The sequence below is a fragment of the Miniopterus natalensis genome, chromosome 2 (genome assembly GCF_054644295.1).
Source record: "Miniopterus natalensis isolate mMinNat1 chromosome 2, mMinNat1.hap1, whole genome shotgun sequence".
Classification (NCBI taxonomy): Eukaryota; Metazoa; Chordata; class Mammalia; order Chiroptera; family Miniopteridae; genus Miniopterus; species Miniopterus natalensis.
In genome coordinates this window covers 117409043-117433899 of record NC_142082.1, presented here as the reverse complement: position 1 = coordinate 117433899, position 24857 = coordinate 117409043, and the positions used below count along the sequence as shown (strand labels likewise).

General features: G+C 36.9%; 1 long non-coding RNA gene and 1 pseudogene across 2 annotated transcripts in view; both read right to left on the bottom strand.

Moving 5' to 3' along the window:
- The window catches only part of LOC148093792 (uncharacterized), a 205392-nt gene that overhangs the window by 38145 nt on the left and 142390 nt on the right, over positions 1 to 24857 (bottom strand). The gene's annotated exons all lie outside the window — the stretch shown is intronic.
- On the bottom strand, positions 1310 to 3204 carry LOC107526834 (target of rapamycin complex 2 subunit MAPKAP1-like; annotated as a pseudogene).

Genomic DNA, 24857 nt, shown 5'->3' with positions numbered 1-24857 from the left:
TAGAGATGATTGTAAATTACAATGCTTGATAGTCAATTGTCCATGACACTGTGGTTCTTAAGGGCTTAGGTGGCTTCTTACATATTCTCTATGTCCTGCAGCCCCCCTACAGAGCAGTCATCAAATAATATCCTTCATAGCTTGTTGGAAGGTCTTGAATATTATTTTGAAGATTTCACATGTGTTATTTAGAAAGAATAATGTCTGGAGGAAAGGTGAAAAAAATTTTAAAAAGTATTTATAGTAAGTTGGTAGCATAGTCTTATGGAAAGATAAATGGATTCCAACTGGATTCCAAAGATACATGGGCTCCAATCCTGACACTGAAGTAGACTTTGAACATCTGAACCTCTGAGGCTTTAATCTTATCTGTAAAAGGAGAGGATGGAGTAAGATAGTTTCCATCTATAGTTACAGCTTGAGATTAAATTGAGCCTGTGGTTAAATTCGAGGCACCACTGAATATATCTAGTGAAGAGGATCACACAGGCCTATTAATATATCTGAAATGAGCCAGAGAAAGACAAATACCATATAGTCTTACATATATGTGGAGTCCAATGAACAAAGTGGAACCGAAAGCATGGATATATGGAACAGAATGGCTGTTGCCTGAGTGGATAGGGGTGGGGGTGACTGGATAAAGAAGGTGAAGGGCTTAGCTAAAGAAAGTACATGCCTACCCTATGGACAGTGATAATAGTTTGGTGAAGGCCAAGGAAGGGGGAGGCAGGGCAGGTGGAAGTGGGCAAAGAGGGAAAAGGGGACACCTACAATAATGTCAACATTAAAAGTTTTTAATTTAGCCTGGCCAGGCATGGCTCAGCGGTTGAGCATCAACCTAGGATCCAGGAGATCGGGGTTCGATTCCCTGTTAGGGCACATGCCCGGGTTGCGGGCTAGGCAGCCGATCAACGACTCTCTCATCATTGATGTTTCTATCTCTTTCTCTCCCCCTCCTTTCCTCTCTCTGAAATCAATAAAGATACATTTTTTAAAAAATGTGTTAAAAAATTTTTAATTTAAAAATTTTATATCTTATGAGCTGATTAAGAGGCATGGGGCAGGGCCTTTATGGAGAAAGATTTTTTTTTAAAGAGTACACTTGTTTATTAAAAGGAAAAATAAATATACATTTTTGTTCTTCATTTTAAGAAATTTGATTAAGTTGCAAGGAAATGTCTGGGCATGGCTATGTACATGCCTGGGAAGGGTAGGCAGGCAGTGATGATGGCTGGGCAGCACATGGTTCCTCCCAGTGTCATCTGGCCCTAAACACTAATTAAAGCCACTGCTACTCAGGCTTCAGTCCCATGGAAATATCCCCAGCTCCATCCTAAGGGGTGCCACCCCTTCCCCAGGAGCCCACCAGCCTTTTGCCTGGGAGCTAGGGACTGGCCTCCCCTGAGGACTGCAGGACACAGAGGGAAGCTGTAGGCCACCTGGTCCTAGCAGATAGGTTCTGAGCTACAGCAACAGATTGAGGCTGGAGGCCAGTGTCATTGCTGTCCTGATTTCTTCTGGAAGCTGAAGCTTGTATATCTGTTCAGTGTGTTTTTTTTTTTGTTTGTTTTTGAGCAAAATAATTAGCCTGGGCAGTGCTTGCTTGTGATTCCAGGATGTAGTTAACCTTGAGCATGATTTCATTGACAGTAACAGCATCAGATTCGAAGTAGAGATGTGTATAGTCATGATTGCTTAGATACATGAGTTTAAATATTGTATGACTGGGGCTTTTTTCTTCAGCAAGGTCACAGGCACAGAGCAGGTCAGAATTGATTGAGATGGGTTTCTGCTTAATACAAAACTTAGTGCTGGTTTTCTGATTCTTAACAGGGCCTATCTCTACTTTGTCTCCATAAATACCTAACTGTACATCAGTTGTGAATCGGAGTCTGTGGATCACGCTGACTTTGAATGACTTGTAATGGTGGCTGCTAAGCATATCTTGTACCTTAACTATGTCAATTTGTGAGTCCTTTTCAAAAACCCCATCTGGCTGGGCTGGCGTGGCTCAGTGGTTGAGCATCAGCCTATGAGCCAGGGGATTGCGGTTAGATTCCTGGTCATAGCACATGCCTGGGTTGCAGGCTCGATCCCCAGTGGGGGGCATGCAGAAGGCAGCTGATCAATGACTCTCTCATCATTGATGTTTCTATCTCTCTCCCTCTCCCTTCCTCTCTGTGAACTCAATAAAGACATATTTAAAAAACACACACACACAAAACCCCCCAAAATTGTCCACCCTTGAACTTGAAATTTTCTGGACTCCTTTTCTTTGCTTTACTGCCTTTAGCAAGATTTCTTTCATGGTGACCTTTGTGTTGTCCACCTGAATAAGGGAGAATCCATGTGCAGCATTTGTTTGAACAAAGAGTGACTCTTTGGATGTCAGACCAGGAGATAAATAATTTTCAACAAGGGCCAAAGTACTGAAGCCAAACTTATGAATGGGCTTGTTGGAACCCAGTGGGGGAAATGTGTCAAACTCCCCTTCATCCTCAGTGATATGCACACAGTAGGCACTAACATTGTCATTGAGCTTTAGCTCCTGTCCTTCGCTTGTGTACTGCCAACAGATGAGCCTGATTAGGTCCTGTACCCTGGTGCTGGCTATTGTCACCACAGTCATTGGCAGCAGTCTGTCCTGGCTTGAGTGTAGGGGGAGGTAGATAGCGATCTTCTTGGTGGCTGTTGTGCCTGCATGACCCATGCCCTCAAATTCGGAATACTCATTAAACGGGTTGTTCAGCAGCAGGGGGCACTACTCCAGGCTTACAGAGAATACGACTTCTTTCTAGAACTTGGAGGTTTCTCTTTGAGGGACTATTTTTTCAAATAGTGACTAACTCCTGGGCTGACTGCTTGGAATTGCTTTCTTTCCACTGAATATTTTTGCATTTGATCTGGATTTCTCTCTTTTCGGACTTGTTCTAAGCTTTGAACTGTATTTGAGTGTCTTCTAATACCAAAGTCCCAACTTGAGGTAATACCCACTGACTAGGCATGTACATAGGCCCGAGTCTCACCATCGCTTCCCTGAATTTCTGACCCCCTGTCTCTAGGCATTGAAGGAGTATGAATCTTCTCTAGGTCAACATCATGATCAATGAGAACCACCCCACACATTCCTGTGTCATCACTGGTCACATGTGACTGTAGAATATGAGCTAGAATGACAGTTGGATTGTTTGAGAAGGCCATCCTTTCTGTGGGCCAGTTTCCTTAAAAAGCTATTTTCTTCTCTTGATATTGCTTCACCAGCTCACTTACCTGGGTTCGAATCCTGGCTCTCTCGTACCAGCTGCATAATTTACCCTGAGTCTTCCTAACCTGAAGGTGCTGCTGCACTATGGCCGGGTCAGCCTAGGACACAGTCCTTGGGGGGAGGGCCCTGCTCCCCTGCGCCTCCAGGCCCTAGCCCCAAACTCTCGGAATCCTCAGGGACTGGCTCTCCTACCCGCGGGTTTAGCTCCTGTTGTCAGCTCTTGTCCTCATGACCTGCCTCTGAGCAGCAGCCCTGTTACCCTGAGTCACCCTGTGACCCACCCCGAACCACACCTTGTGCGTGCACAGGGAAGTCCCTGACTGGGAAGGAGCAGCTGGCTCCCTTTATGGAGAAAGTTGAACACAGGACCTTGGGAGAAAGACATGCGGTGTGCAGTCTGCTATCTACTTCTCAGCTCAGTTAAATGAACTAGCTTTCAGTGCTGCATGAGAAAGACAGCAGGCGAAACTTAGAAAGTGGTGTCTTCAGAAGGTATTGCAGTATTTCCTTCATCCTGGGAAGCCATTCTTCATAACGCACACAATCAATGACAAGTTTTCACAGAAAACAACATAAAAGGATACCCTGCATTAAATTTACATGTCAATGTAACAGACATCTTGATTTCAGAAGCTATAAGATAGGAAAGAAACTTGTGACTCAGATAGAAAGAAATAAGGCATTTGAGATACGGAGCGCACCTCATGCTATAGCACCATCCACAATCATAAATTCGTCAAGTATTTACTCTCTCTACTCTCACTCACATATATAAGCCACAATAATAGTTACTTTTGTTGTCTTGTTTATTGCTTTACCCTTGCTATCTTGTTCATTATTTGATGTTCAGTGCTTAGAACAGTGCTTTGCACACAGAACACATTCAACACATATTTGTTAATTGAGTAAGTGAATTAATGAGGATCCCATCTCTCATATGTTTGGAGAGAACATAGTACCTGTTTTTACATAGAAAACAGTATAGCACCTGAACAATATGATGGAAAACTAGTAAAGCTTTCGCAGCTCAAGGCTTAGCTTTGGGAAATTAATACTGTAAACAAGAAGGCTGTATCATTGTGAATGGTATCCATAGCATACCAATAGTGTGTGGTTTCCGTTTCAGACAGCTTTATAGAGAAAGCAACAACAGCACTGTTTATGAGCCCATGTAAGTCACCACCATATATAACCACACACCACAACAGGAAACTAGAATCCCTTCTGTATGTAAGTAGAACACACCAGTGACATTTGAGTTATGACTGTGAATGCAATCTCCCTGGGGGAAACTTAGGTTAAAATTCTACCATCACATTTATTGAACAAACATTTATTGAGCACTCATATGAAATAATTTGCTAAGTACTGAGAATGCAAAATGAACAAGTAATAATTTCTGTTCATTCTACCCTACCTGCCTCTGCCAAAAGCTCACAAGTTTTTTTTTGGAGAGAGAACAAATTATTTTTTAAATGATATTTAAGTATAATAAATATATTACAAACAATATTTTATAGAGCCATAGAAAGGTGGGGGGCTTTATCTCATGCCTTTTAGAAAACAAAGGTAAAGGAGATTGACCTTCTTGTTTCTCAAAGAATATGTATAATGTATTACTTTCCAAAAGTTAACCCTGAGTCCATTATCTGTAATAAAAGTGACTAGTGAAACTGGCAACCTCCAGAGAAAGCAAATATTCATATTAGATGTAAATGCCTGAAAAGAGGACTGCATTGACATGATTGTGAAAAGAAAAAAAGAAAAAACAGAATCTGCAACTGCAGATGCAAACACTCTTCTGCAGGGGACCTATGTGCCAAAGCTTCTGTGCAGTCATCCGGAGCGAATTGAAATAATATAGCATTTGAAGGATTCTGTAGGTATGCAATTACTGAGAACCACATATGTGTAAGAAAAAGCAAGAGAAACTTCAGGGCACAAGGTGCATGCAAATGTTAATCATTTCCACCAATAATTAGCTCATTTTAGTAGAAACATTTGGCTCCTTCTTCAAGAAACCACCAAATTTGAAAAGAAAATGTATAGTTTTATTCCTGTTTCTAAATGCAATAGGAATGACAATGGCCTGTATGTAGTATTTCCTTAGTTGATAGGAATTAAAGGTTGTTCCAGGTTCTAAAAGCATTTACTTCCATCTGCACTGAGTTAGGGAAAATGTCAAAATAAATAAATCAAGATTAGCTAACATGTTGAGCAACGGAGATGTGATGAATGAAGGACGACATAATTGACTAAACTCTGGAAAATATCTTCGTGATGAGAGCGCTTGTTATAGAAAGCCATTGACTGATCTCAATCTCTTATAGTAAGTATTCTTACCTGGGAAAACCTGACACAAAGCATACTGAAGATGAATAAAATAAAGGGAATTATCTGTTTTGTATGATCCACCTATGTCTATCACTGTATTTCTCCTATATATTAGAGTATAATATTAAGTAGCAAATTTCTTTAGAAAAAGTATGATATCCAATAATATAATTATTTCTAAATTTTCTCAACTTGTAATATCAACTAATTACTTGTTTTACTCTCAAAAGTGGGAGGGGAGATTTGGGTAGGGAACAGAAAATTATTGCTCTACACTACATTGTTTTTTCTCCTAAAGTCAAAACTGTTGGTGCACACATGTTAAGTGTTGTGACTACATAAACAATATTTTGTGCATCCTGTCTTCCTGTGTCCAAATACGTAAGCAAGCAGGGTTTATTCCCAATGGTAAGCCTCCCCATGATCTTTTTCAGTTTTTGTCTTTCACCTATGATTCGACACTCAAACCTCTCTATTTGTAAACTGGTTGTTGAAGGATAGGCTATATAATTTGTGGAGTTTGGTGCAACATTAAAACGCAGAACCCTGTGTACAAAAAGAAAAAAGTTATTAAAAGTGACAAAACTTAATGCCTTTTTCTTCTTTCCACAGTCTCTCTCTTGACTCGACATTGCGTTTTCTACTTGTTATTTAATTTCATTATGTGTAAAAATTTTTTTTTTAAATTTTAACATGAATTTTACTGCTCATATTTATGTCACTTAATGCTGGTTTACTATACAAATATAAGAACATTTAACTTGTATGCATAACCATCAACAGTATACAATTCATATTTCAGACACATGGAAATGCTGCACAAAACTAACTCAACTATTTATATTTCACATCTTGATATGCAAACAATCTACCAACACACTACCTTCAGCTCCCTGATGAGTAAGAAAATGAAAGGGAGCTATAGACGCCCTGTCTTTCCCTTTTCTTCAATGTCATCATTTTCTATGTAAGTGCTAAGCTAAAACAGGGAAGTAACACAATTACAAAAGGATATGGTAGGATTCCCTTGTTGTTCATGTTTCTTAGAATGCCATTTTCTTCTGTCTGCATTTGAAGCATGCTCTGGTTCTAACAGAAAGTATGACCTCTAAGGAGTGGCATGCTCTGCTTGTTCAGTCATAGTTGTAACATTGTGACCTTGAACTCACTTTGAGTCTCATGGAACTCCCACAAATTGTGTGCCCACAAGAATTCTGTGCTCATGGAGTATTGCGAAGCTGTATGCTAATGGTGTGACAAGGAACAGTGATGGACATGTATATTGTGCATATCTTTTCTGCTAACATGCATGCTCCGTTGTCCCCTCACTCCTCACTGGCAAAACATAAGTTAAAAAAAAAAATTATTAGGAATTTGAAAAAAACAACAACAGCGCATTAAACCAAGCTGGGACCCTTCATAACATGGGATTATATGTGATTGCCCAGGTCACACGCTATGAGGCTAGTCCTGAGTGGCTTGTATACTGTTTTGTGTTTTTTTAAAAATTAAATTTATTGGGATGACATTGGTTAATAAAATTATGTTTCAAGTGTACAATACTATGATAAATCATCTGTATATTGCATTGTATCTTTACCACCCAAAGTCAAAACTCCTTCTATCACTATATACATAACCCCCTTTACCCTTTACTTCCTTTTTTCCACCCCGTTACCCTTTGGTAACCACCATACTTTTGGCTGTGTCTATGTTTGTCTTGTTTGTTTGTTGTTTTCAGTTTTATTCCCCACATATGGGTGAAATCCTATGGTTCTTGATTTTTTCTGCCTGACTTATTTAACTTAGCATGATATTCTCAAGATCCATCCATGTTGTCACAAATGGCAGTATTTCTTATTTTCTTATAGCTGAGTAGTATTCCATTGTATATGTGTACCACATCTTCTTTATCCAATCATCTATCAAAGGACATTTCAGTTGTTCCCATGTCCTGGCCACCATGAATAACACTGCAATAAACATAAGGGTATGTATATCTTTATGAATGAATGTTTTCAAATTTTGGAGGTAGATACCCAAAAGATGGGTTGCTGGGTCATGTGTTAACAGTAATCTTAATTTTACAAGGAAACTCTATACTGTTTTTTATAGTGGCTATACCAGTTTACATTTTCACCAGAAGCGAATGAGGGCTCCTTTTTTTTTTTTCACAACCACTTCAACAATTACCGTTACTTGTCTTGTTAATGATAGCTATTCTAACAAGTGTGAGGTAGTATCTCATTGTAGTTTCGATTTACATTTCCCTCATAGCTAGTGAAGTTGAGCATTTTTTAATATATCTGTTGGGCATTTGTATGTCTTCTTGGAAGTGTCTGTTCAGGTCCTCTGCCCACTTTTTAATTGGATTATTTGTCTTTATGTTGTTGAGTTGTGTGAGCTCTTTATATACATGAATGGGCAAAAGTAGGCTTATAGTTGTGAGTATTCTTATTTGTGTTACAACTGTAAAACTACTTTTGTCCACTCCTGTATTTTTGCTATTATCCCCTTATCAGAGGTGTTGTTTGCAAATATCTTCTCCCATTTGTTTGGTGGCCTTTTTGTTTTGTTAACAGTTTCTGGTTGCCTTTTTGTTTTGTTGATGGTTTCTTTTGCTGTGCAGAAACTTTTTAGTTTGATATAATTTTACTCATTTATTTTTGCTTTTGCTTCCCTTGACTTTGAGGTCAAGATTATAAAATCCTCTCTTTTTTTTGTTATTATTTTTTAATATGTCTTTTTGATTTTAGACAGAGGAAGAGAGAGGGAGATAGAATCATCAATGATGAGAGGGTCATTGATCGGCTGCCTCCTGCAGGCCCCCTACTGTGGTTTGAACATGAAACCCAGGCATGTGCCATGACCAGGAATTGAACCGCCATCTCCTGGGTCATAGGTTGATACTCAACTGCTGAACCATGATGGCTAAAATCCTCTGTAAGACAGAGGTCCATAAGTTTAGTAACTGTGTTTTCTTTTATGTAATTTATTTTTTCAGTTTTATAGTTTAATCCATTTTGAGTTAATTTTTGTGGATGGTGACAATTGGCAATCTAGTTTCATTTATTTGCATGTGGCTTTCCAGTTTTCCCAGCACCATTTACTGAAGGGCTCTCTTTATCCCATTGTATGTTTTTGATTACTTTGTTGAAGATTATTTGCCCATATACACGTGGGTTTAATTTTAAACTCTGAAATCCTGTTTCATTGGTCTGTGTGTCCATTCTTACCTATTATTCAACATAACAGGTACAGGTAGTGAAAGTCATAGCCAGAGAAATCAGGCAAGAGAAAGAAATAAAAGGCATGCAATTTGGGAATAAAGAAGTAAAACTATCACTTTTTGCAGATAAAATGATTCTCTATATGTAGAAAACCCTAAAGACTCCACCCCGCCAAAATAAACAAATATAGTAAAGTTGCAGAGCACAAAATCAACATACAACAATCCATTCCATACTTATATATTAAAAATTGAAATTCTAGAAAAAGAAATAAAAAATTTCTTTTGAAATTACAACAAAAAGAATAAAAACCTAGGAATAAACTTAACAAAAGATGTGAAGAACATATACACTTTAAACTGTAAGGCATTATTAAAAGAAACTGAAGAAGACACAAATAAATGGAAAGATATTCTGTGTTCATGGATTGTAAGAATCAACATAGTTAAAATGCCCTTTTACCCAAAGTAATATACAGATTTGATGCAATCTCCATCAAAATCCCAATGACATTTTTAAAAGAAATAGAACAAAAAAAATCAGATTTGTAAAGAACTACAAAAGACCCCAAGTAGGCAAAGCAATCGTGAGAAAAAAGAACAAAGCCAGAGGTATCACACTCTCTGACTTTAAATTATACTACAAAGTGACAATATTCAAAACAGCATGGTACTGGCAGTAAAACAGACACACAGACTTTATTGTTTCCACTTGGAAAATTAGAGGCCTTGTTTATGTATTGAACCCACATCAGTCATACTTGTCTTTATATTTTAACAGATGTAATTTTAACATGTGTATCTTTAAGGAAGAGGGGTGCCTTACAGCCATTGTTGCCCAAAACATTTACTATAAAATAAGATTTAAACCTATAGCATTAGTACCACCTAGTTCATAAATAACCCCAATTAGTTGTTTGCTAAGACACAAACACTAGAATAATGGTCATAAGAGACCACAGCCTGAGGAATGTACCAGCATATGCTTTTCTTTCCAATAAGTGAACTCAAGAACACAAAAAAAGGCCCAATGAGGCTAATAAGACCTATTCAACTCTTGGCTATTTGTAACCATCTTTTCTACATATGCCACAGGGATCTTATATTCACCTAGATTTCTCTCCTGGTGAATTGCTTTTACTGCTATTTCTTAGTCATATTTTCCTTGTTTTTAATCTATCATAATATTTTATCTTGCTTCTGTTATTTTTGATGATCTCTCCTTATTTTATAATCATAATGACCTTTGCCAGTTATTTTCACCGCATCCATTGAGGCTTTCTGTGATCGCTTTGCATGTTTTAGCTGATCTTCAAGAAAATTATGGTGAGAATTTTATTGAAATGTGTGCCCGTATTAGAAAGGTTGAAGAAATAAAGATTGAGGAGAATAGAAATAAGTAGAGGGGTAACAGATCATGATGAGAATAATGATCAGATTCTATAATACTGAAGAATTGGTAAAGGGGGAAAATAAGAAGTTGTTCTTGAAAGGGGAAAATCAATTTGAAATTACAGATTTCATAATGAAGATGAGATTGAAGATGTAACAGTGTGGGTGGGTTGACTGGCCTGGATTGAAGCGTTGAAGGTGTGTAGGACAAAGAACTTTTATTTTGTTTGATTATTAGAACTTAGAGAATGCTTGTCAGAGGTGTTAATAATTGCTGCAGGGTTCTTCAAATCTTGAAATGTTTTTCTTCTAACATTCAAAAGTTAATTTTATGCTTAAAATCTGCCCCATTAATGGAGCTATTATCTTACCTGCTCTATGCCCTCATCACCCATAAATTGAGTAAAAAGCACTGGTTGCCAGGTTTTCTTTTGGATTAATTATAATTACCCAGCAAATAGTGTTGAAAAAATACATTAGGTTACACAAATAGTATTTGGTTTATACATTTTATTTTCATTTCATCCACATTTATTAGTTAGTCATATCCCTTGCTGATCCCTTTTTATATTTTAGAGCAATTATATTTTGTATAATTAGACTTAAGAGCAAGAACATCTTACAGCGTCACTGTGCCCAGGTCTTTATGACAACATAACAATTTGAAAGTGTAACAAGTTAATTGAACTCCTCTTTAAACTTTAATATTTTAAAGAATAAACTTTTCTTGATTGTTCTAATTAATTTTTTAGTTATGGTTTTTTAAAAAAATTTCTCCAAAGAATAATTAGAAAATAAATATTATAAATAGATCAGTTTGTCTTTCTGGATTGGTTTGGTGCTGTTTTATCAGGAACATATTAGTTTCTTTGGGGATACAACATTTTCCTCCTAAAGGATCTATTTAGGAAAAATATGTTCTCCAGACACATTTTCAAAGTTGACATACAATTTTTGTCTAGTGAGTCTCAGAAAATTCATATTCTTACAAGATATAGTCATTATATATTGAATAGAGGAATATCATTTTGAAAAGTAGAACTGTATTTATGCCACTAAAAACTTTAATATCTGGGCATATCTGAGAAGTAACATAAAGGCTTTTTTCTAATTTTTAATCCCTTATATCTTTAGCACTTTAAAATTTTAAAAAGCCCCAGTAGCTTACTAGATAAGGCATTGGCCTCCTAAAACTAAAAAAAAATTATGTTCACTAAGGTATTTCATTTCAGCTTTGCAAAAAACCTAAAATGTATATATTGTTTTCAGTCCTAGGTGAATAAACTGCTTAAAGTAGTAAAATAACTTCACCTAAAATAGTTTAAAACAGACTTTAACAAGTTTATTTCATCAAATGAATGTGTCGGGGAGAAATACTGGACTGTAGATAAAAATTTAGGAGTTAGTAGGATATAGGTGACATAAACTAATGAAACAAGATGAGGAGCCCCAAAATTACAACCAGGGTAACTCTACAATTTAGAGTTTGAGAAGATAAGGAGAATCCAGCAGAGTAAATTGTTAACATGGGAAAATATAGTGTGGCAGGGAGAAATAATACCATTCCTTGGAAACCACTTCAATTCCATAAATAAATCACAGTCACATTCTGGAGTGACATTTTGCATCAGTAAGCATGAGGGGTGTACTACGTCATCTACACCTGCAGCACTCTTCCTCCTGTACTCTCCGGGTGACACTGGAACTCTGAAGCCTTTATGTGTAAGCATTATTCTCTGTCTGGGCCAGATCATCATGTACAAATTTAGCTAGTTCTGAGTTGTAGTAAAGCACTTTGACCAGAGGGGTTTGCCAAATTCTTATCATTTTCTTTTTTGGGGGGATATACATTTTTCTGTTTCTTTTTATTGTCTGGTGCTCAGCAGATGGATAAGTAAAATGCTTCAGGAAGGCAGCCTTTTTTTGATTCATATGAAGCTGCCAGTTAGATTTTTGCCTCAGCTCCTTCAGCTGAGGTCTGGTTCTTTGTCACAGGGGCCTGCATTGCCTGGAACTAATGCCTCAAGTCCTGAAGATGACCTTGATGGCAAGAGGTTCTATATCTAGATGTGTGATTTTATATATATTGGGGACAACTTCATGGAAAAGTAATTTTCAAAACAGATTTTTTGGAGTATGGTTCTGGATCATTGGGAGGCAGTGGTATCATGTTGCTCTGGGGCACTTGGCTGGCTTTGCTCACAATTTGCCAAGCAGGGTAGGGAATGCGGGAAAGAAGAGAAAAACTGGTGATGAAATAATACAAATCTGAACTCACTAATAAGTACTGATCCCTCAATGGAGTATTTTTCTGAAGGCAGTTGATGACTGAAAGAATCAAAATTGAGTCTAGCCAGTGTTTCTCAGTGGTTGAGCATAGACCCATGAGCCAGGCAGTCACAGTTCGATTCCTGGTCAGGGAACATGCCCAGGTTGTGGGCTCAATCCCCAATAGGGGGCATATAGGAGGCAGCCAATTGATGATTCTCTCTCATCATTGATGTTTCTCTCTCTCTCTCTCCCCCTCTCCCTTTCCCTCTCCCTTCCTCTCTCTGAAATCAATAAAAACATATTTAAAAAAAAATCAAAATAGGTAAATATGGAATGAATTATTGATACTACTCTATTTCAATTATACTATCATGGTGAATTATTAATGAATTATAAGAAAATGAAAATTGTTAAATATTGGAGCTTCTTCTCCAGAATTCTGAATATTTTATTGAGCTTCAGAAGTCTGCATGACCTCAGAGTCCTCAAAGCCACGTCTCACCCACACTGAGGTGGAGGAAGAGCCACAGCAGGCAGTCAAGAGTTGCTTGGATATGGGCTCTGGTGATGTCCCATGTCAAATACCCATTTTCCCTAAATGTAATGAGATAAGTTTGTTTAATTTAGCTCCTTAAGTAAAAGGTATGAGAATTCCTCTCTGGCTTCTTGCTAGGTCCAGAAGTGACTTCGGCGATTACAGTTTTTCTAGAGGCATTGAAAGGGGCTTGAAGATGGTGTAAGGCAAGATCAGAACCGTTTCTTGTCATGGCACAGCATTTCCCTTGTTGGGCAGTCATGGAAAGATCTGTGAGGAAGTGGCCAGTTTCCTTCCTCCACAAAGATTAAAGGGGTCCACCTGACTTAAATATAATTGGTAGCAGAGTCTCACTCAAGTATAGTTGAATTTGTCATCTGCTAAGAACTCTAATGCGATGTGGTTTCTAGTGCTCAGTGATGAAACTTCTCTGGGTCAGTGCCTTCACATCTAGGCTCAAACAATTTTCTTCTGTTATAAGCACAAATATAAACACACCTACCCTCTGGGCGACACCTCAGATTCCTTCCCCTTGCTCCCACATATTTGTAATTTCATCTAGTAACCAACTTGCTAGATCCCCCTATTATAAAATTTCCCCAGATCCCTTTTATCCCTCTACATGAATCATAGCCTCAATTTCTCTTTTATTATTGATCTTAATAAATCAGTAAATCCAGAACCCAACCAAAAATGTTTCCTCTTCATTGAGGGTAAGGAGGCAATTCCTCAAATGTTCATATTATTTTAAGGCAAGTGATACAGAGACTGGCTATATTCCTTATCATTTCTTCCCCTAAGAATGGGTTTAATCATCCTAAAGCAGTCAAACAAAACAGAGACAAAGCACCATGGGCTAAATTCCATTTATCCAATCAGGCTGAATAGTCATACTTTGCTCTTTTCTTATGTTGTTTGTCTGGAACAGATTCTAGATGTTGTGCTGGGTGTCTGACAGTATTGATAAAGCCTGATGCACTTCGAGGCACCCACACATAGTTAAGATCATCTGAGAAAACATTACTCATCCACTTGTGTCTAATAAAAAGGAAGAAGAGGGAGGGAGGGAAAAAAAGAGGGTTGGAGGGCCTGGGGGAGGAAGAGAGAGGAGGAGGTGGGGCCAAGAGGGGAATGAGAAGAGAAGGGAAGGAAATAAAACAACACCATCGCTTGTACTCCAAGGAGCCCTGGTAAGGAAGGAATGAAGAGAGCATGCTGCGACTGTGACGTCTGTGGCAACAGAGACACTCTCTTTGCTCAGGGTTTCTTCTTTACCAGGAGGATCAGGGCTTCTATGGGGGAGGGTCTGGCAAATCTCTGGTGAAAGGTACTGACAGAGGTTAAATGCCTTAGGTCAGAAAGGAATCTTGTTCAGAAGGAACAAGACTCTGCTTTCCAGATAGTTTAGTTTAGGATTCCAGGCTTCCCCATATGGAAACATCTTAGACGGTCTTATCAGCCTGTGATTTCACGCACCTGGGTGTCACATTTGAGTGCGCTTGGCCAGGGAAGGGAAGGGGCAGGTTGGATTGATAGTAAAAACCAGGTGTACACAAAAGGAACAGTCTTTTTGTTTTGTTTTTGTTTTTGAACAGGGTACAACATGGGTCTGAGACCAAGCAAAGCAAACCGTAGGAAATACAGGAGTTCCAGACATTAGAAAGTGAGGATCAGCAGGCTCAGTGACAGAGTAAAGATAAATAAGAAAGGCGGAGTATAAAATATAGTAATGCTGAGGAAGGATGAATAAGCATAGTAACAACGGTGCCACCTCATTAATGAATGCTTAGTATATTCAGCTTACACGTATTATTGTGAGTGAGAAGGGTCATGTCATCCCCGTTATACAGAGAACTGAGGCTGAAAGGGTAAGTAGTTCCCTCAAGGTCACACAGCTGCCATAGAGCTGGGCCTCAGGTGGTAGTGTAATGCCAAACCTGGGATCTTCAAATTTGAAAGCCAGGAAAACAGGGATACCATGCGCAGAAAGAGGAAAAGGAATAACTGCTGTGTGTGTGGAGGGTGGCACCGGGAGAAGAGGGGCCGAGGTGGTTTCGTTGTCACCATAGTGATGCACGCACCTTTTACACATCATTGCTGCCTTCATACCACAAATAAGATATTTTGTGATATGTGTTTGCAAGTATTCTCTATGCATACAGAACAGTCAGTGATCCTTCCAAGAAAGCTTAAACATCAAACCTAAAAATTCTTCAACTAAAACCATTCGTTCGTATTTATTTCTCCGAACGTAAATTAGTGGCCTGCCACAGCTGACATCTGTAAAAAATCGCTCTGAAGCATTTTCTCTTCCTCAGTGTGATTTACTAGTATTTGTTACTTTTCATAACACATTGGGGAAATATGTTTTTCCAAATGGCATATTTTTAGTTTTTTTCCTTGATGCTTATTTTTATAGTAGATTATTTTGCTCTACATCTAAACCATTGTTTTTATCTTTCAATTTTTCTCCCAAATAAACAATATTGCTTTTCTGAAGTAGTATCTTCAAATCCAAAATTAACTTCCCAGGTGCCTCAGGGTACTCTTTAAAAAGATGCCTTCTTTGAGATATTTTCAGTGGATGCTTCTTTGGCCTGTCTAGCTATTTATTTTCTGACTCTGTTGCTAAAATGGACAAGGAAACCTGTGCTGATTATAGTCATATGTTTAGAAGACTTAAGAAAAAACAAAACAAAACAAAAATAACACAGAAGCATCTGGAAAAAGTTGGAGTAGTGACTACAATAATAATAGCCTGGATGAACTACTGTGAGATAAACGCCTCTCTTAGTAGAATATCTGTGACACCACATAGAATGAAAAGCAAAAATTTTTTTTTTTACTTTTGCTTTGAAATATAAATGAGCCCACCCAATTTAAAATAGTGTTGAAATGACTGAAATAATTTATTTAATCCCATATAAACATCATACTTTAGTCAGTACCAAAATTATGTTTTGATTGTCATTTTAAGAGCATACTGAATATGTTTCAGTGACCACATTTCTTATTGTGCACAAAAACATGGAGCAATGTTTTCCCCTCCCTCACTCCCCATTAGGATGATACATTACTCCTTGAAGAATTTTTATGCTTTCTACCATTTTGTGACACATGTCATACTTATTAATTTTTCAATGCTTTGTGAGAGCAGTGAATATTAATGTCTAGTTCACCATTGTTTACCTAGCATTTTGGCTAGAATAAGGCCTGAAATTCAAGCAGGTATTCAGAACATGTGTAGAATGAAATAATAAATGTGAGACATTATTTGAGAAGATTATATGCATAAACCCAGTGGCTCTGTGTGCAGATAAATAGAAGATAAAAATCCTCTAAGTCACTCAAGCTGCGGGTTGAAATATATGGTTATGCTTTTCATAGAAGTTTATAGCTTAACAGGAAATGAAGTTTCCACTCTGAATTACCTTGTGTTTATTTTATGATACAGAGCCTTACTAAATCTTCTAAAAGACATATTTTAAAAATTTGACTCAGGACCAATATTTTATGATAATTTCATATTGCAGATAGTTTATGGTTGAGTTTGTAATTTCTGATTGCAAGGATTTCTACCTCTAACATCAATTTCAATTTTTTAAAATAATTTTAATGCTGCATTTCTGGGAGTTGCTATTCCTGTTATGGAAACTGTATTGAGTATCCTGATCCTTCCTGCACAGGACAATATCATTTGGGAAAAATATCAAATTTTATCTGCATATTCATGTAATTAGTCCATGATAGGCTTATTATAATTCATTTTATTTCTTGTTTAATAAATATAAACCAGTATGTTTAATAAGTACAACTCAAGATGTAATCAAGACATCATGCAATGAATTATTTCTAATTTTCACTATCCCTGTAAGCTGTTTTTAGTAACTAATCTTCCCTTCCCCTTGATGAGAACTCCATGAAATCTGTGAGTTTTCTGCCCAGGCCTTAGTCTTTCTAAATTGCATATAATTTCAACTCAGGAATTAGAATGTTTGATACCTGTAACTGGACTCTGAATTGGCATATGTTACAGACAATAATTTGGTAAAGACCAAGGAAAGGGGAGGCAGGTGAGGGTGGAGGTAGGCAAAGGGTGGGGGGGACTCCTGCAATAATGCCAACATTAAAAAAAAATTTGTAATAAAAATATATTTTCCCTTCTACTATAACCCACTTCTGCTTGCAGGAATCTGTTTCAGACTGGGATTGATCAACAAAAAGGGCATAGGGATGGACAATGAGATTAGCTTCTCCTCCTCCTTCCACATAGCAATGCTGTTTTGACCTGAACAAGGGGAGGGAAAGTTTGATCGTGGGCTAGGACACTACAAATCTCCATATGGTGTGGCCTGGTAATCAGTTCTGTCCTGCACTGTGGCCTGGAAGATGGGGCACCCTTTTGGGCTCTTCCCAAGTTTGCTCCTGTCCCTCCCTTCTGGGGAGGAGACATCTCTGTTGAGATAGTCCCCTTAGATGATTTCTTCAGCCCCTGAGCATCTGGTTCTACAATTCTGGCCTCTTTCCCCAGAGGTTTTTCGTCTCTTGAAGCAGCTTTATAGGGAAGGACCCAAGACGGCTCCTTGCCTGCTCTCTCTCCCTGGTACAGCATTCACTAGTCTACAGGATACAGTTTTTCGGATTACATGACCTACTGAACTCTGCAGTGCAAGCTAATCCTTCCACAGTAGCATTCCCCTGTTTTCACTATCTAAGCAAAGACTGAGTCCATCTTTCATAGGCAGGAGCCAGATCTCATTCATGGTTTAGATTTCTCAGACTTGAGCAGAGCACCGCCCTCTGTATCTAACAATTTCAGCAAACATTTCAAAAACAGTTTTCCTAGGTAATGGGATTCAAGCCCCTGTCCCCTCTTACTATGCTAGGAGTTATAAGTAGGAGTTCATAAAGCTGCAACAGTAAATCCTTTCAGCAGCCCCCTACCCCTTCTCTCCATTTTGATCCTGATTAATATATTTGAATCAGAGGCCCAAGGACCATGGAACAGGTTCTCTTGCATTTTCATTCTAAATTTCCTTTGGGTGAAAGGTATGGGGAGTCTGGCTCACAAATCACAAATTAGCATATTTTTTACAGTTTCTGTTCCAAATGTTCTCTTATATCCTAAATAGATTTTAATTAACTCCCTATTAACCTGAAAAAGTTATATAAAGTAAAATTATATATAGTCATTGCAAATGGATAATCAGTAACATTTGCAGTAAATGGGAGGTGTCCATAAAACACACTCACAGAACAAAATCAAAATTAAACCAATGTCATTGAATTCTAGCAAGAGGATCTAGCTAAGGATCTGAGCCCGAGGTTTGCTTTTACTTTGCTAAAAAGGGATATTAGCCCTGGCCAGGTGGCTCAGTTGGTTGGAGTAGCATCCCATACATCAAAAGGTTTTGGGTATGATTCCAGTCAGGGCACATACCTAGGTTGCAGGTTTGATCCCCTGGACAGAGCGCTATGGAAGGCAAGCAAATGATGTTTTTCTTTCTCTCCCTTCCTTTCCTTTCTCTCTAAAATCAATAAAACATATCCTTGGGTGAGGATTTTTTAAAAAGTGGGGATATTAGCAAGCCATAGAAAGAAGTTGAAAATATACTAACATCAAACTGAGAACTTTTGTTAAAGTAATCAAAAGCTTTGAAAAAGGACTATTTTCTCAGTATTTAAGGCCATAACAGTATTCCACCTGAAATCATTTTGTTTTCTAACAGTGGGTATTTGTCCCATGTTGCAGAGAACACTGCACTATGTCTAACCTAGCATGAATGACTACCTCTTAGAGTTACAGTGAGTTTCAGATAATACATGTGGAAGCATTTCAACAATATTAGCAATAGTTGCCACTACATGTTGGATCCTGTGCTAAGCCGTTATATACATTATTTTTTGCATAATCTAATCTTATGATGTAGATATTAGTATCCATATTTTATTGCTGAAAAAGGAAAGCTTACAGAGATTAATTTACTAGAATTTAATAATGAGTAAATGGCAGTGCCGGGAATTTAACCCTAGTTTGGCTAATTCCAGAATGTATGCCTGTGAACACAATGCAATGTATTTGAGTCACCTTTAATATTACATGAAAACAAATAAATATATTGTGCTGCTTCCATTTTGTTTTTTGGTCACTTCTACATTGGGAGAGCTACCCAGATTTTTTAATCTATTCTAATTTTGTTCCATAATTTATGTCATATTTCCTTTGCAGAATTTTGTATGTAGATATGTGTGTATATGAAATACACACACATACATACACACACAGACACACAGGAACACATAGAGTATGCTCAAATCATAAGGATACAAAGGTGGATGGCATTTACTGACTAAACATGGTCATATAAAAGTGTCCAGATCAAGAAACTGGCCATCAGTAGCACCCTAGAAACTCCTTCCTGTTTCCTGCTAGTCCCTGCCTTCCTGAGAGTAACCCATATGTTGACTTCTAACATTACACGTTAGTCTTGCTTATTTTAATTTTATAACAGAATCATGCATTAGATCATTCATTGGCTCCTCTTCACACCTGGCGTCTTCCCTCAACAGTATACTTGTGAGATTCGTCGATGTTGCTGTGTGTAGTGTTTACTCTTTTTACCGTTAATGGACGTTTGGGTGATTGCCAGTTTTTGCCTACTACCAAGAATATTGCTTTGCATATTCTTGAAAATATCTTTTGGGAACCTATACATACATTTATTTTTTGGAAAATATCCAGGAGTGGTATAGTTAAGTCATAGGAGATGCATATATATAGTTTGGGGGAAAACTGTTTTATTTCATTTTCTTGTCTTCTGCCAATCAACATTGATTTGTTCTTCGCAACTGCATTCTGATTTTCTTTGGGAAAGGATTCACCAATAGTATGTGGTCATTTTAAGGCAATAAATCAAGTGTTGTGTTTTTTAAATACAGAAACAGAAGGGGTCTGTGGAGCCTTTGTTTACTAGAACTTTACAAGTATCTTCCTTTGTACAGGAAAAATATAGAGGCCTGTGATCTAAACTTATTCAATCATAGTCTATTTTTAAGGGAGATTTGAAACTTGAGCAGAGTAATTCAAAACAGAAGAAATAATTGGCATTTCATCCTAGTAGCAGCAGCACTGACTTGGAGAGTCATAAGATTTATAGTTACTGTTTCTTGTCAGTTTTAAACCTGATTGTTTGCCTTATCCTGATCCTGTGAGCTCCTGTATCTCCTTCCAGCATGTTCCCTTTTTAGTTAAAATATTCATGTTGGTTTCTGTTGCTTGCAACCAAATTAACCTATGTCATATATAAGCTCATATACCACACATCAGTAACAGCTTTTCTCTTACTATGCTATAAATAGTGTTCCATTTTACTGTACTCTCTTGAGTATGATGGATTACAGAACAGCCTTGGCGGCTACATATAGATGAGAACATCCATTAAAAGAGTGTGTGATTTCTGGACAGAGTGGAAATGCTTCCTACAAATGAGGCCTGGGGGAAATGGTCAAGATTAGGCTTCTCTTCATTAGCCATGTGGGAGAGATGCGTGTTCAAAGACAGGGATTATGATAGTACCGGAAATTTTGTCTTCTATAGTTGATATTTACTACTACAATCATAATTATGTTTTATTTCTCAATGCTATTTTACATTTCAGATTAAGTGCATTAAATAGTAGTGTTCATAATATCACTTTGTATCGAGTGAATGAAGAGGAGAGGTAAATAAAGGTTACTTGCTATGAAATTGCCAGTAAGAATTCCTTTGCCCATTTCTTAATTGGTTTGTTTGTCTTCCTCTTGCTGAGTGCTATGAGTTCTTTGTACACTTTGGAAATTAGCCCCTTATCAGATACATCCTTGGCAAATATGTTTTTCCAAACCAGTGCCCATCAGTAGATAAGTGGATTAAAAAGCTGTGGGACATTTACACCATGGAATACTACGCAGCTGTAAAGAAGAAGAATCTCGTACCCTTTGGGACAGTATGGATGGACCTGGAGAATATTATGCTAAGTGAAATAAGTCAGGCAGCAAAAGAAAAATATCACATGATGTCGCTTATACGTGGAATCTAAAGAACTTAATAAACTGATGAGCAGAATAGATTCAATGACATGGAAGCATAGATGAGACTGATGAATGTCAGAGGGATGGAGGAGGGTGGGTGGGTGGAGGGGGAGAGAGTAACCAAAGAATTTATATGCATATATGCACAACCCAAGGACAGGGACACTGGTGGGGAGAGGGACTGGGGAGGGGAAAGGAACAGGGTGGAACGGGTCATTGGGAAGAAAAAGGGACATCTGTAATATTTTAAACAAAAATAAAATTAAAAAAAAAAAATTTCTGCCAAGTATATTGGGATGTATTTCACCTGTTCAAATTATGTTAAATCTACTTAAGGATTTAACATTGTGAGTTTTACTTAAATTTTAATCCCGTCTGCTAAAAGTTGGAGTGGACTTTTTTCTTTTCCATTTCAACTGTACACAAACAGGTGTGTAGGACCCAAATGCCCTTTTTTTAGAGTTGTTTGTAGGGTCTAGCTACTTTGGAGTGTACTGTGGAGTTGGGTAAAGGTTGCTTCAGTCCATTAGTGTTGAATCTCAGGTATAAGTCTTAAACTGAAAGGGGCCTTCAGATCACATTTTGCAGTATTGTGTGAACAGAGATGGTGGCTACTTGAGACACCCTAGCCTAAGTCGTTTCTTGGCCGAATGACCATGATAGCATGGTCTGGGTTCTCCTGCCCTGCTTTCCTGAATTCCACTTCAGCTCACACAAATAAAGGGGGGATGGGCAGCTAGTTGAAAAACCCTAGAGATAATTTTTAGAACAGTTGCATTCTAGGGCTGTGGATATTAGCCCTGAAGTTCCAGGCCAGACAGCACAAATCAGAGTTGAGCTGCAGGAGGCAATATATGCAAGGGTTGAAAACAGATACTGGAGGGAGAGACTGCTGGAGGCCAAATTCTGATATCATTTACTAGTTTTATCACTTCTCGGCCTTTTGGCTAAGATCAAGTGCATTTATTAATTATGTGTTCCTCAGCAAGTTACTTAACCCATTAAGATTCCTTTTCGGACCAGTAAAATGGAGAACAGAATAGTGTTTTCTTTGCTGTGATATGTAAATTAGAAAATATCTGTAAAGCTCTTAGTCTCAGTCACATTAGATATTAGCTTTTATTATAGGATTCCCCATTCTATCATCTTGAGATACTTCAAAGAAACTGGACTCTTAATTATAAAATGTGAACCCCCAAAAGCCAGACTAGATCTCCCTGGTCTACTCTTGCAAAGCCTCTTGTACCTGTTTTTAATGCATTTATCACAATGTTTATACTTACAGTGCTGTGAAGATTGTTTATTTGTTTGCTCTGATGTCTGGTTCCCTTACTGTGAATTAAACTCATTAAAGCTGGGATTATGGTTGATAATGAATGTATTTTCAATACCTAGGCAAATAACTGGTATAAATTGCCAAATAAATATTTGTAGAATGGATGCATGGATTTAAAATAGTCATCTGGGGGGCTATAGAGGTAGTAAATGGCCATTAAAGCTGAAGAGGATTAATTTACTTATACATCAGACTCTAATTTTTCTCCCATTGTATCCTCAGTGCCTATAACTGATCCTTAAATACAGAACTGATAAATAAACATTAAGTTGAACAATGTAAAACTGCCAATATTCAACTATTTCTGCCCTACAAAATGGCAATTACATATAGCTCAAAATGGTATTTGTTGAACAGATGAATAAATATTTTAATCCTAGAGTAATTGCCCATTGTGGATTTAATTTTCAATATATATTTATGTGTATTTGTTTGTCTTGTGTATCACAAACAATTGGGAGCTATGCAATAGCCCCGTATTTATAATCTCAAAAATTCTAATACTAAATACTAAAACTTGGTATTTTAAAGAAAGCTGTCTAAAAACTCTTCAGATGCTTACAAAATATGGAAACTACTAGTCTAAAGTTTGTTATTTGTGGATATCCAAACAAAATTAAGCTTTCTTAAGATGGTCTTCTTAAAAGAGTATTGCTTCCGCCCCCACTCATTTCTGGGAACAGGTAATTTATCTCATGGATCTTTGTATAGTAATACATGGAGAGTATATATTCTTTCTTTTAAAACTTAGGGTTTATTGAAGATATCAAAAAGATTTGGTGGCGATAATTGAACCCATTAATGAATGAGCAATATAAATATTTTCTACTCTGGCATAATGGCAAACCACCATGCATCTGCAGATTTGGTTTCTGATGTCAACTTTCAGTTTCCTCTCACCTGGAAAGTACTTATAATTATTCTACTTGGAAATAAGGGACTGGTTCCTCCTGTGGTATGATTGATATTATTCTCCTAAATTCTACTTTTTTTCTGAGTCTCATGACTATAATTTTCTGGACTGGGATATCTGCTTTTGAATTTGGTCCATTAATAATGTTTACATTCTTTATCATTTTTATGTGTTTGTTGAAAGCACATTTATATAATAAGTTTTTTTTTGTGATTTACATAGAAGATTTTATGTTCTTTCTATCAATATGCATGTCATAAAGTCTGGGAGCTTGTTTTTTAAAATGTTTAATTTTATATTTATTTATTTCAAATTAATGGAAGTGGCTGTGACTTCTTGGAATTCAGAATCAGGTTCTCTGATTCTAAATCTCAAGTTTTATTTTTTAGGAATTCTAAAAGATATTCTAGGATCACTAAGAATGGCCTCAGTAACTTATTAACTTTAATAGCAGAATCACCCCCACTGCTTTATATTTATTTATCATGTCAATTGGCAGGACCTTCAGTTTCATTTTGGGAAACTTACAGCAGTGTTTTCTTTAATTATTTGTTTGAATATTGTATTTGATATCCATTGTTTCATTTTTGTTGTCTATTTGTATCTTGCTTGTTAATACAGTTAAAGTACAAAATGCCTGCATTTTCATATTCTAATTTGGCACTATGAAGGCATTAACTTTAGTGTAAAATATATGGCAAATTTTATTCTTACTCTTCACTCTTAAAATTTCTGTTCCTCTTTTTTGACCTTCAAATTTATAAATATGTGAACAAGTTTAAAATTTAGTGATGGACATCAGTGATCAGTATATGCATTAAAGTGGATATGCTAAAATAAAGTATTTAAAAAAATGTTTCAAATAATAGAGTCACTTAAACATGAAAAAAACAATTGAGCATATTTATTACTCCCCTATTTCCTTGTCTTAACTGAATGTTTCAAATCAATCCCGTGAGAATGAGTTGTTAAACTTTAGGAGTAGCAATAGGAATATATTTTGAAGATTGCATTTTTAATTTAGGAAACAATTCATAACTATTTTATTTGTTTTAATTCTAGTTTATAGTTTAAATCAAGCCATGTTGTAATACAACATAACTGTTCCTACTAGTTAGTTCCTAGAGAGCAACTGCCCTTTCAAGAAATATTAAAAATAACAAAACATTTAGTAGAAAAACCTTCTTGATTCAATCATGTAAATTATTCGCTATGTTCAATAAAGAGCATTAGTTTCAGAGACATGTAGAGGAACAAAATATGAAAAGGAGAAAAAATCTGCTGAAAAATAATAAAACAGATCAGGAAAACTAACAAATTGATATAGATGTTGACATGAGTTTGAATTTAGTTATTTTATTTCTGACTAAATCCTCCAAAGAACATAATATAAAATTATTCTAAGAAATATGTCATGTTAACCTATCAGAATAAATTTGCAATTTTGTAATGAAACGATCAGAAATAATCGGGTTCAGACAATAATGACCAGAAATATGATTTACAAAG